Here is a 10,106-nt window from a genome sequence, read left to right as displayed (position 1 = left end):
TGACAAATAGACTCAAGAGAGTAAGGGGGACCCAAGGGTGAAGTCACAATTTTGATTTGAGCCAAATTGTAAAATCTGCCAGTCTATCGCGATAGACTCATGATCTATTGATTTTGGCATTTTTTGAAAATTGTGACTACGCAGCAAGGATAAGCTCTTCACCTAGATCCCAACCATCATTTCAAATCTGAAATTTGACTACCATAAGACCCTGATACATCTAGTGGGGAGAAACGCAAAATTGCTCAGAGTGACCAGTGTCATAGAAAATTGATATTTGTTGTACATAATTGAAAAATTTATTCAACGATTCAAAGACAACCCTTGTGAACATACTAACCATACATGTGTAGATTCCAGAAGGAGATCTTTGAGTCTCTTATGTATTTAAGGTCAGGGGCCTTTTTTAAGTGAGGAGCTAAAAGTGTCAAAAGTCAAGTAAGCACCACGTCCACTGGGGAGAGTGTAACTCAGGCAAGGCTAGATCCATTTGCACGGATCATTGAGGACGGTAGTGATATTGACACTTCATCAGATAAGTCCTTCATGATGGGGACTCAACTGCAAGAGGTTTCTTTGGTAAAGGACCAATGCTAGGAGGAAGTACCTCCCAAAACCCTTTGAACGATGCCAAGTTCACTATCATATTCTTAGAAGGAACAAACTCTAGGGGAGCCTTAGTTTATTGTGACTATCGGGGATGCAAGTGTATTTGTATAGAAGAAAGACCGTCTCAGAGACCGGAGATAATTCAAGTCTATGATGATGGAGATAGATTTCAAGATGAAAAGGGGAACCACTATCTGATAGTTAGCAATCCTCAGGATTACAATAGATATGAAGATAATGTGGCAAAAGAAAAAATGGTCTCAGAAACTCAAGAACCGCCTCCAAAACTGATCGATCTGGAGCTCCTTTTATGTATGATAAAAAAACAAACAAGGTCTTTACCTATAATGAGAATGTGGGAATTTACAAGCATGAGAGTGAGGCAGTAGTCTCTTATTTTCGATGCAAAGAACCCTACCCAAATGAATTAAGCAAAGACAAGGTTATTTACTTATTCTCTTATGAAATTGTTACGGGGAAGGATATCATTTTTGTTGATAGGTACTGGCGAGAATACAAACGAATCCTCCCAGAGGATGTAGAAAAGACAACAGGTCCAGAAACATCAACATATGCTCCCAAAGAAGTACCAAGGTCCACCTATACCCCTAGCAAGTCAACAAATCCATTTTCAGAAGAGTACGAGACAACATCACACTCTAACCGACAATAGACTTTCAACTACCAGAACCAACAAGCAACCCAACCATCATTGCAGGCATGGCTTCAACAAAGTGCGACATTAGAACAAAACCGAAACATAGATGGTTATCCAGCTGCAAAGAGGGCTAAGAGATTTACAAGAACCACCACTCTATTCACAATATCAAGGTGAGAGTAATCAAAAAACTCAAGAGTCGGCACAGCCTGGAAGACAATCCATAGAATAGGTTCGAAGAGATGAACCACCTCTTGCAAAAACCATCAGAAATTATGGCTTAGCGTCACCTCTGGGAGAGGAAACCTCCCACTACCGAAGGCCAGAGGAGCTATATCGAGTAGGACGAGGAGAACCAATGATGAGATTTGTAGACCATCGTAGAATTAGACCTTCTCAGGTGCAACAATGGGTAAACAAGAAATACACGGGAAACAGAGACCCTAGGGATCATGTACTAACCTTTGTGCGTGTAATTAGAGTTGAAGAAGTGTTGGACTTCCCTACTTAATTTGCAGGGTTTGGGCTTACTCTAGAGGAGGATGCCGCTACTTGGTTTGACTCTATGGAGCGTGGAGATTTTGAGTCTATGGAGGAGGTTTTTGACGAGTTTATTGAGGAATTCTCACAAAGGGGGATATCTCATAATACAGTCTCGCAAATCCATAAATTCAAACAGAAAGAAAAGGAGTCTGTGCGAAAAGCAGCCCTACGACTAAAAAGACATGTGAAGTTATGTCCTCTGGTAGAACTGCCAACTCAGTCTAGACTTATGCTTGTATTTATTCAAGCACTAAGGAACGCAGATCTCCAGAAGGACTTACATATGAAGAGGAGCACGACGTTAAATGAGTTAACTAAGGAAGCTCTTTACCTTGTAGACAATTGGACGATCTACAAGGAGGGTGAATTCAATGATCTTGATTACGATTCATCCTCACAACAAAGTGGAAGAAAGTCCGCTAAGACAGCACCGAAAGGAGAAGTAGTTGTAAGCCACGAGCAGCTTGTAGAGGAAGTGCTAAAAAAAATTAATATGTATGCCAAGCCTCAGGCTAAGCAGCCAAAGTGGTGTGCTATTGAACAAAAATGGATAAACCATGTGACGGAGGAATGTTATTATAACAAGGAATATGTGAGAGAGCGACCATATGCTCCCCAAGTTCACGCAACATCTCCTAAACTTCCACCAATGCATAGGTATCAAGCAGGCAACCTACTCGAACCTGTAGGTGTTGAAAGACCACAACTAGTATTGGGGCAGCAACCACTCCTACCAGGAGTAAGACCGGTAGGCATAAGATACGCACCAACGGTAAACAAACCAGAAGAGAAGGCTTTGGTACCTATGCATGCATATTACGATGATTCCAATGGATATGCAGCAAATCCTATCTACTATACACCGAAAGAACCCCCAACGCCAGAACCTTGGAGCATGACTAGAAGTACAGGACCACCAACAGATGCACAGGTAGTAGGAGAAGGAAGATACAGCTTGGATGAACGAACACTGTTGTTCATAGCTAACGGAGGCATGGCCGGACAGAGACATGCATACCAACAAAGAGGAGCCCAATGAGTACCTCAACAGCCTAAGGGACCCTGCTACAAGTGTGGTGGAGACCATTGGCTAAGAGACTATCCTCATGATGAAATCATTAGAGTCAATGCATATTGCACCGAGTGTGGAATTACTCACTTGATTCCTAATTGCCCTAAGAACCCGAGCAAAGGAGAAAAAATTACTTTGAACATGCTGGAAGCAGTGCCTTCTAGTGGAGAGTCAAAAATGAGACAATAATACCTATTCAGGCAGTGACACAAGCACAAGCTCAAAGAATGACAAACGAACCCATAATTGAAGAGCTAAAGACCGATACCCGAAGCACTTAGAAAGCTAGAAAGGTTCGTATAAAAGCCAGGAGAGAACGAGAGCAAACGACTCTATCCGAGGAGTTAAAACACACAAAAGATAGATTGCAACGGTTAGAGGATTTAACTAGTTTAAGCTCACACACTGCAACAACAATAGGGCCCAAGGAAGTAAAGAAACCCCGAAGCACAGGATCAGGAGGATCAGTGCTGATAGAAAAAGTAAATGAGCAGCTGGATGCACTTTTAAAAGCATACGAAGCCAAACTCAAAAACAACCAACCCCAAGAGCAAAGATGGATGAATTATCCATATGCGAAAATAGAAAAACAGAGATTGGAAATGTGTCAAAAGATGATTGAAACAGCCCAATCCTTAATACAAAATCCGCTTGGTAAACCTGCAAGTTGGCACGAGGTACCAACACCAACCCCTATCAAACCTACTTTGGAGAAACAAGTAGACACGAAGGAGAGACTCATGACTGCCTCTGAGTCTAGGATAGAACCTATCATAGTGCCAAATACAACAGATGAGACAATTGATGGTTTCCAGCCTAAACATTGGTAGAAATGGATAAGGATTGTAACAGTTTAGATGACCTGTGGAAGCAAATCCGGGAAGCAAATGAAGCTAACAAGGTGAACCACCAAATAAATAGCACAAGAAAGGAAAAAAATGAGATCTTACTTCCCATTGAAGAGTTTTAAGCAAGATCACAAATGAACTTTGATATGCATTTACACGGGGGAGACCAGGGTTCAATTAGTTCGGGGCACAACCAACCAGACTCGCTAAAAACTCTATCCTCATACCTAGAGGAGTATGAAGCTAAGTCTGGGGTGAGAGCAATCCCATCTCAAAGACTTTCTTCCAACAGAGTGACATTAGGCAAAATTTGGACTCACAAAGGGCCCCTTTAAGGAGTTTGACTTACCTCTCTCTACCAAAACGGGCGCATGGATAAATTTTTGCAAACAAACTCCAAAGTAGGCGGAGGTTTGACAGCTAGAATGTCCTCTTCAAGCTCTATCTATTGATATATAGCACGCCATGAGATTCCTCATATTTTAGAAGATTCTCTTTTTGATTCACTTAGATTCCGACAGAGTTGTCACATCATAGGTGAATCAAAAAAGAATCTTCTAAAATATGACGAATCTCATGGCGTGCTATATATCAGTGGATAGAGCTTGAAGAGGACATTCTAACTGTCAAACCTCCGCCAACTTTGGATTTTGTTTGTAAAAAATTATCCATGCGCCCGTTTTGGTAGAGAGAGGTAAAGTCAAACTCCTTAAAGGGCCCATTTGTGAGTCCAAATTTTGCCTAATGTGGATTCACAACGGTTGATTGAGTTATTGTCCACCCCAGTGGCATGCACAATCACGTTCGCTGAACTCCTGAGGTTACAACCAGACATGTGGACCACCGTAGGAAAATTCTTAGAAAAATTTGTAGTAAAAGACCGTACCTTGAAGCTTCAAGAAGGGATCAGAGAATTGGACAAGCCTCAACTAAACACCAAGTATGCACCTTTAAACAAGGTTGGAGAATATTGTGAGGGAGAAGATGGCAATACCACACTAACAGTAGAATTTCAAGGATTAGTATCCAAAGCTATTCTTGACAGTGGCGCAGGAGTTGCTATCGCCACCAAAGAAATCTGGAAAAAAAAGAGAAAATCCGGCTTTAAGAGCTACCAGAATGAAATTGCAACTAGCAGATAGGTTCAGGGGAAAGTCTCTAGGACACATATAATGAATCATTCGCAAAACGAATCAAAGAAGATATTGACAAGCTGATGGATGTTGATTACATCTATGAAATCGAGCATACAGATTGGGTGTCACCCATTGTGGCTGTCCCCAAAAAGAACGAAAAGTTGCGCGTGTGTGTGTGAACCTCAAAAAAGTGAACGCTGCCACAATAAGGGATAATTTTTCCTTGCCGATCACAGAACATGTGCTTGACAGGGTGGCTAGAAAACGGGCTTATTCTTCTTTAGATGGGTTTTTGGGGTATAACCAATTGGAATTGCAATAGATGATCAACACAAAACAACATTTTCCACAGAGTAGGGAATATATGCGTATAGAGTTATGCCTTTTGGCATAACCAATGCCCAGCTACCTTCCAAAGGCTAATGACTCATGCGTTCAAAGAATACCTGAGAATATTCTTAGAAATATATATGGATGATCTTTGTATTCACTCTCTTATACGAGAAGAACATATTGACCATTTACAAAAGGTATTTGAGAAGTGCAAAACATATCAAATATGTCTCAACCCGAAAAAATGCATTTTTATGGTAAGACAAGGCCGAATCTTAGGACATATTGTCTCAAGAAATGGCATAACCACTGACCTACACAAAATTAGAGTCATATTAGACTTGCCCACACCTACTAACGCCAAACAAGTACAATCCTTCATGGGACACTGCGGATATTATCGAAGATTCATATATATGTATGACCGCACAACCACTATATCACTTATTAGTCAGTTTCGACTAGACAGAGGAGTGTGAAACTTCATTCCAAAAGCTTAAGGAAATCCTTGCATCAGCACATGTACTTAAAGCACCAGATTGAAAAAAGATATTCCATGTTCACATTGATACATCTGCATATGCAATTGGGAGTATTCTGGCTCAACTTGGAGACGGAACAATGGATTTACCAATTTGTTATGCAAACCGACAACTAAATAGTGCAGAAAAGAACTACACCACCACGGAAAGAGAGGGATTAGGAATGATTTATGTTGTAAAGAAATTTCGGCATTACTTGCTTGCAAACAAACAAATTTGTGTTCTTCACAAATCATCAAGCTCTTTTGTATCTAGTAAATAAACCATGCAATACTGGGAGAATTGTACGCTGGTTTATTATATTGCTAGAGTTTGACTTCATAGTGGTAGTAAAAAATGGTAAAACTCATCTACGAGTGTATCATCTTTCAAGGCTACAAAACAGGGAAGCTCCTAAAGGATTAGATGATGACATACCTGATGCTTATCTTTTCAATATTGAAATGATACCCAAATGGTCTCAGGAAATTGTTAGCATTCTTTCTTTTGGAGGAAGATTTGATAATAAAGAGGACATATCCAAACAACAAACATTTCAACAAACAAAAAACTTTCAGTTGATTGCACGAGGACTGTACCATTTAGGCTCAGACCAAATTCTACGATTATGTATAAATCCAGAGGAATTCGAGTGTTATCTTGAAGAAGCACACATCCAGGATTGTGAATTTCATTGTTCAGCAATGAAAACACACCAAAGATTGAAACACTTAGGAGTTTATTGGACAACTATATATGCTGACACACATGCTTATGTTAACAATTGTACTATGTGTAGTGTCAAATGACCGTGGATCACGCGGCATTGTTTCAGGTAAACATGGTACCTGCATGGAGTCAATATATCATTGATTTCATAACAACAAGGACATTTCCTGAAAACATAACAAAAGCCTGAAAAAGAACTATAGAGTTGGAGGCTCGAGACTTTAATTTAATTGAAAACCAACTCTACAAGAGAGGAAAGGACAATTAACTTAGAATCTGTGCAAGTGAAAGTGCTACTGATTCTAGAACACGCACATGGAAGAATAAGTGGAGGTCATTTTTCAGGTCATAAGACGGTAAAAATTTTCTTAACCGCAAGAAAATGGTGGCCTACATTGCACATGGATGCTGAGGAGTTTGTTAAGCATTGTGACGCATGTCAGCGCACTAAGGTGCCGATAAAGAGAGATGAGATGCCAGTACGACCAATGATGGGAGCACGGGTATTTGCAAAATGGAAAATTGATTTTGTGGGACCTATTTCACCCCCTGCATGTCGCACCCATACCCAATATATCATTGTGGCTACGAACTATCTCACAAAATGGGCTGAAGCCAAAGCAGCACAAAAAGCAGACACAAGAACCACTGCACAATTTTTGTATGAGAATTTCTTTGTACGATACGGATTACCAATAGAAATTGTCAGTGATCCAGGAACATATTTTCTTAATGAAGTCATTGAATATCTGCTAGAGGAATTCATGGTCATACATACAAAATCTGCTCCATAGCATCCACAGGCAAATGGACAAGCCAAGGCCACAAATAAAACACTATGCACTGTTTTGACTAAAATTGTATCAGATTCAAGGACAGATTGGGATTAGCAATTACACTCAACACTATGCGTATATAGGGTAGCTTACAAAACATCAATCGGAACCACACCATACAACATGGTGTTTGGTCTAAACGCTATATTACCCATAGAGTTTTTAGTTCCAACTCTACGAGTAGCGAAACGCTTAGAATGGACAGGGCATGAGCTCTCTTCAAGAATAAATGATCTTGAAAAGCTAGATAAACTTCGACTGAGAGCAGTAACTTCGATCTATCCTAAAAAGAGAAGACAAAAAGATTTTTTTGACAAGCATGTGCGTACAAAAGAGTTCAAAACAGGTGATTATGTACTTGTTTACACTTTGAAGCATCATGCCAAAAAAACTTAAAAAGCGAGGGATGGGACCCTTTGTGATTAGTGACTTATCACAAAGTGTAGCTGTCAAAATTGCTACATTGACAGTCGAAAAAATGTCAAATTAGATTAGTGGGTGTCCGTTAAAAAAGTATCATTTATCACTAACACAGGATATGCTTCAACAAATCCATCAAGAAAAGCAATGGATGAAGGAGAAACAGAGGAACCCAAGCAACTTTTGCAAAGAAGACGATCAAACAAAGAGCTGTAGAGTTACAACTTTTACTTGCAAAGAAAATCCGACCACCAAATCAACAACAAACAGGAAACCTCGACGTCGAATGCCAATAAGCATCTTGCTTATTCCCTCTCCTCGCACAACATTAATTTTTCCATGCATTGGCTGAGTATGCATCAAATAGGGCCACACTACAAGGCCGCGCATTAGCACAATTTTTAACCCATGCACAGCACATACCCTTGATGAGACCCTGTCGTCCGGGAGGACTCCGACCATGAGAGGGGAGGCATTCTAAATGCGGACTCACGTCATATATTAGAGGGCAATGTTTGTGATTCATTTTTCAACCAATTTTGTGTTTTATTGTGTGATTTTTGGGAAAAAAATATGCCCTCGTAATTAATCAGAATTGGGGACCAAATGATCATATATGAGCCCCTAGGGATTTTTCTAAGTTAGATTTGCTATTTTTGGGTTGATTTTGGATTTATTTGCTCAATTTGAGCTATTTTTCTAGAAAAAAATAAAGAAAAAAATCCATAATCCAAATGGAAATGCAACAGAAGAGATGCTTGATCAGAGCAAGGTAAAGAGGACACAGAAAACATATGGAGTGCGAAGGTGAAAGGGAAAAACTAGCCACCGTCATGACGGGACCTCCAAAAGGAGAAATCTGCAAAAATTGGTGGAGCTGGAGCAAACGAGGTCCAAATCAGAAAATTTGCGAGCCTAAACCACATCTCGCAAAAAGTTATGACCACATGTAAAAGATGAGAAAATTTCATGTCGGAGCCCCGATCACATATAGGGAAAATAGGTTGGAAAAATCTCATTTGTGTCATTTCACCTTCCGAGAGAGAGAGCTTCCTACAGCATCCGAGACTTCCAGGAGCTCATCCATCGCCACGGACTTTCGACCTACACCAGATATGAGAGGTATACTCATCAACACTGACTCTAAGTGTTGTTTACTTCAAATAGGCACAAAACCTTGCCAGAGTCACCATCCCAACGTGTGCACACACACTGTTACATGACTGATAGGGAGACCTAGAGGCCACCAAATAGCACAAAAATTAAAAGACACAATGCCTATAGCTTAGAAAACAAACCTATTACCCCGGATAGCACAGAGGAGGCCTCCTAGAAAACCCAAATTTCACACGGCCTACAAACGTATAGCTGACCCCAAGTGAGCGGAAAAGAGTCAAATTACACAAGTAGAAAGCCAATGCCTCGACAAACCAACCGAAGGGTTAGACCATGAAAAAAGTCAATCCAAGCTAGACCTAGAGCCTCTATCTGACAGAGACCGCACAAAGCGTAACGAAGCTCTAACGGGCCAACCAGATGACCAAATGACACCAAATTTGACAGGGCACATCCAAAGGATGTCGACTACAAGATGGAATGATGCGACTTAAGAAAAAGCATTTCCATGAGAAAACGCCAGCAACATGCCAGAAAAGAATCCAAATGATAGTTTTTGGTGATGTAAGCACCAAGAGAACACCAACGGCTCTGACGGAAGGTATAAAGAAATGGGAAGCTAGCCTGAGTCATACAATGACCAAAAAGTACGGCAGCAACCACCTAAAGGGTCACCCCGACTCCGAGAACAGCTAAGTGCTGCAAACAGGAAGGAGACTTTTCCAAATTGGTTAAAACTTAATGTGTGTGTCTAGAAGAGCCCACTAACACCAGGGGAATCAAGTAACTTCAAAAAAGGTAGACAGATGACAACTTAGGGTGAGTCTATCGCGATAGACTCACCTTGGCACATAGAAGCATGAAAAATGGAGTTTGACATCACAAATTATATTGACAAGGTATGATAACAACAAATACCAGCTAAAATTTCAAAAATCAATCTATCTTGATAATCTTACAAGTCTATCGCAATAGACTCATGATTACTATTTGGGGAAGTCTCTTTCCAAGAATTGTCGGAGGGACAGACTTAACACAGCATGTGGGCAAAGTACACCAAGTTTGGGGCAAGGTGGACACATAATGCAGGAGGAGATAGACTTGACGGACTATTCAAAGTCTAACAGAGCAGTATCAAGCCCACACAAAGACAAATGTATATGTGATGAGCTAGGTGACCTTACAACCACTAAGAGAAGGTAGCCAATGAGTTACAAGACAAATAGGGTAATTTGAGGCCAACCCCAAGTCTATCGTGATAGACTTGGCAGAATGATGAGGGGGC

The sequence above is a fragment of the Adiantum capillus-veneris genome, chromosome 20 (assembly GCF_014529385.1).
Source record: "Adiantum capillus-veneris isolate H3 chromosome 20, ASM1452938v2, whole genome shotgun sequence".
NCBI classification, from domain to species: Eukaryota; Viridiplantae; Streptophyta; class Polypodiopsida; order Polypodiales; family Pteridaceae; genus Adiantum; species Adiantum capillus-veneris.
This window is presented reverse-complemented; position numbering follows the sequence as displayed.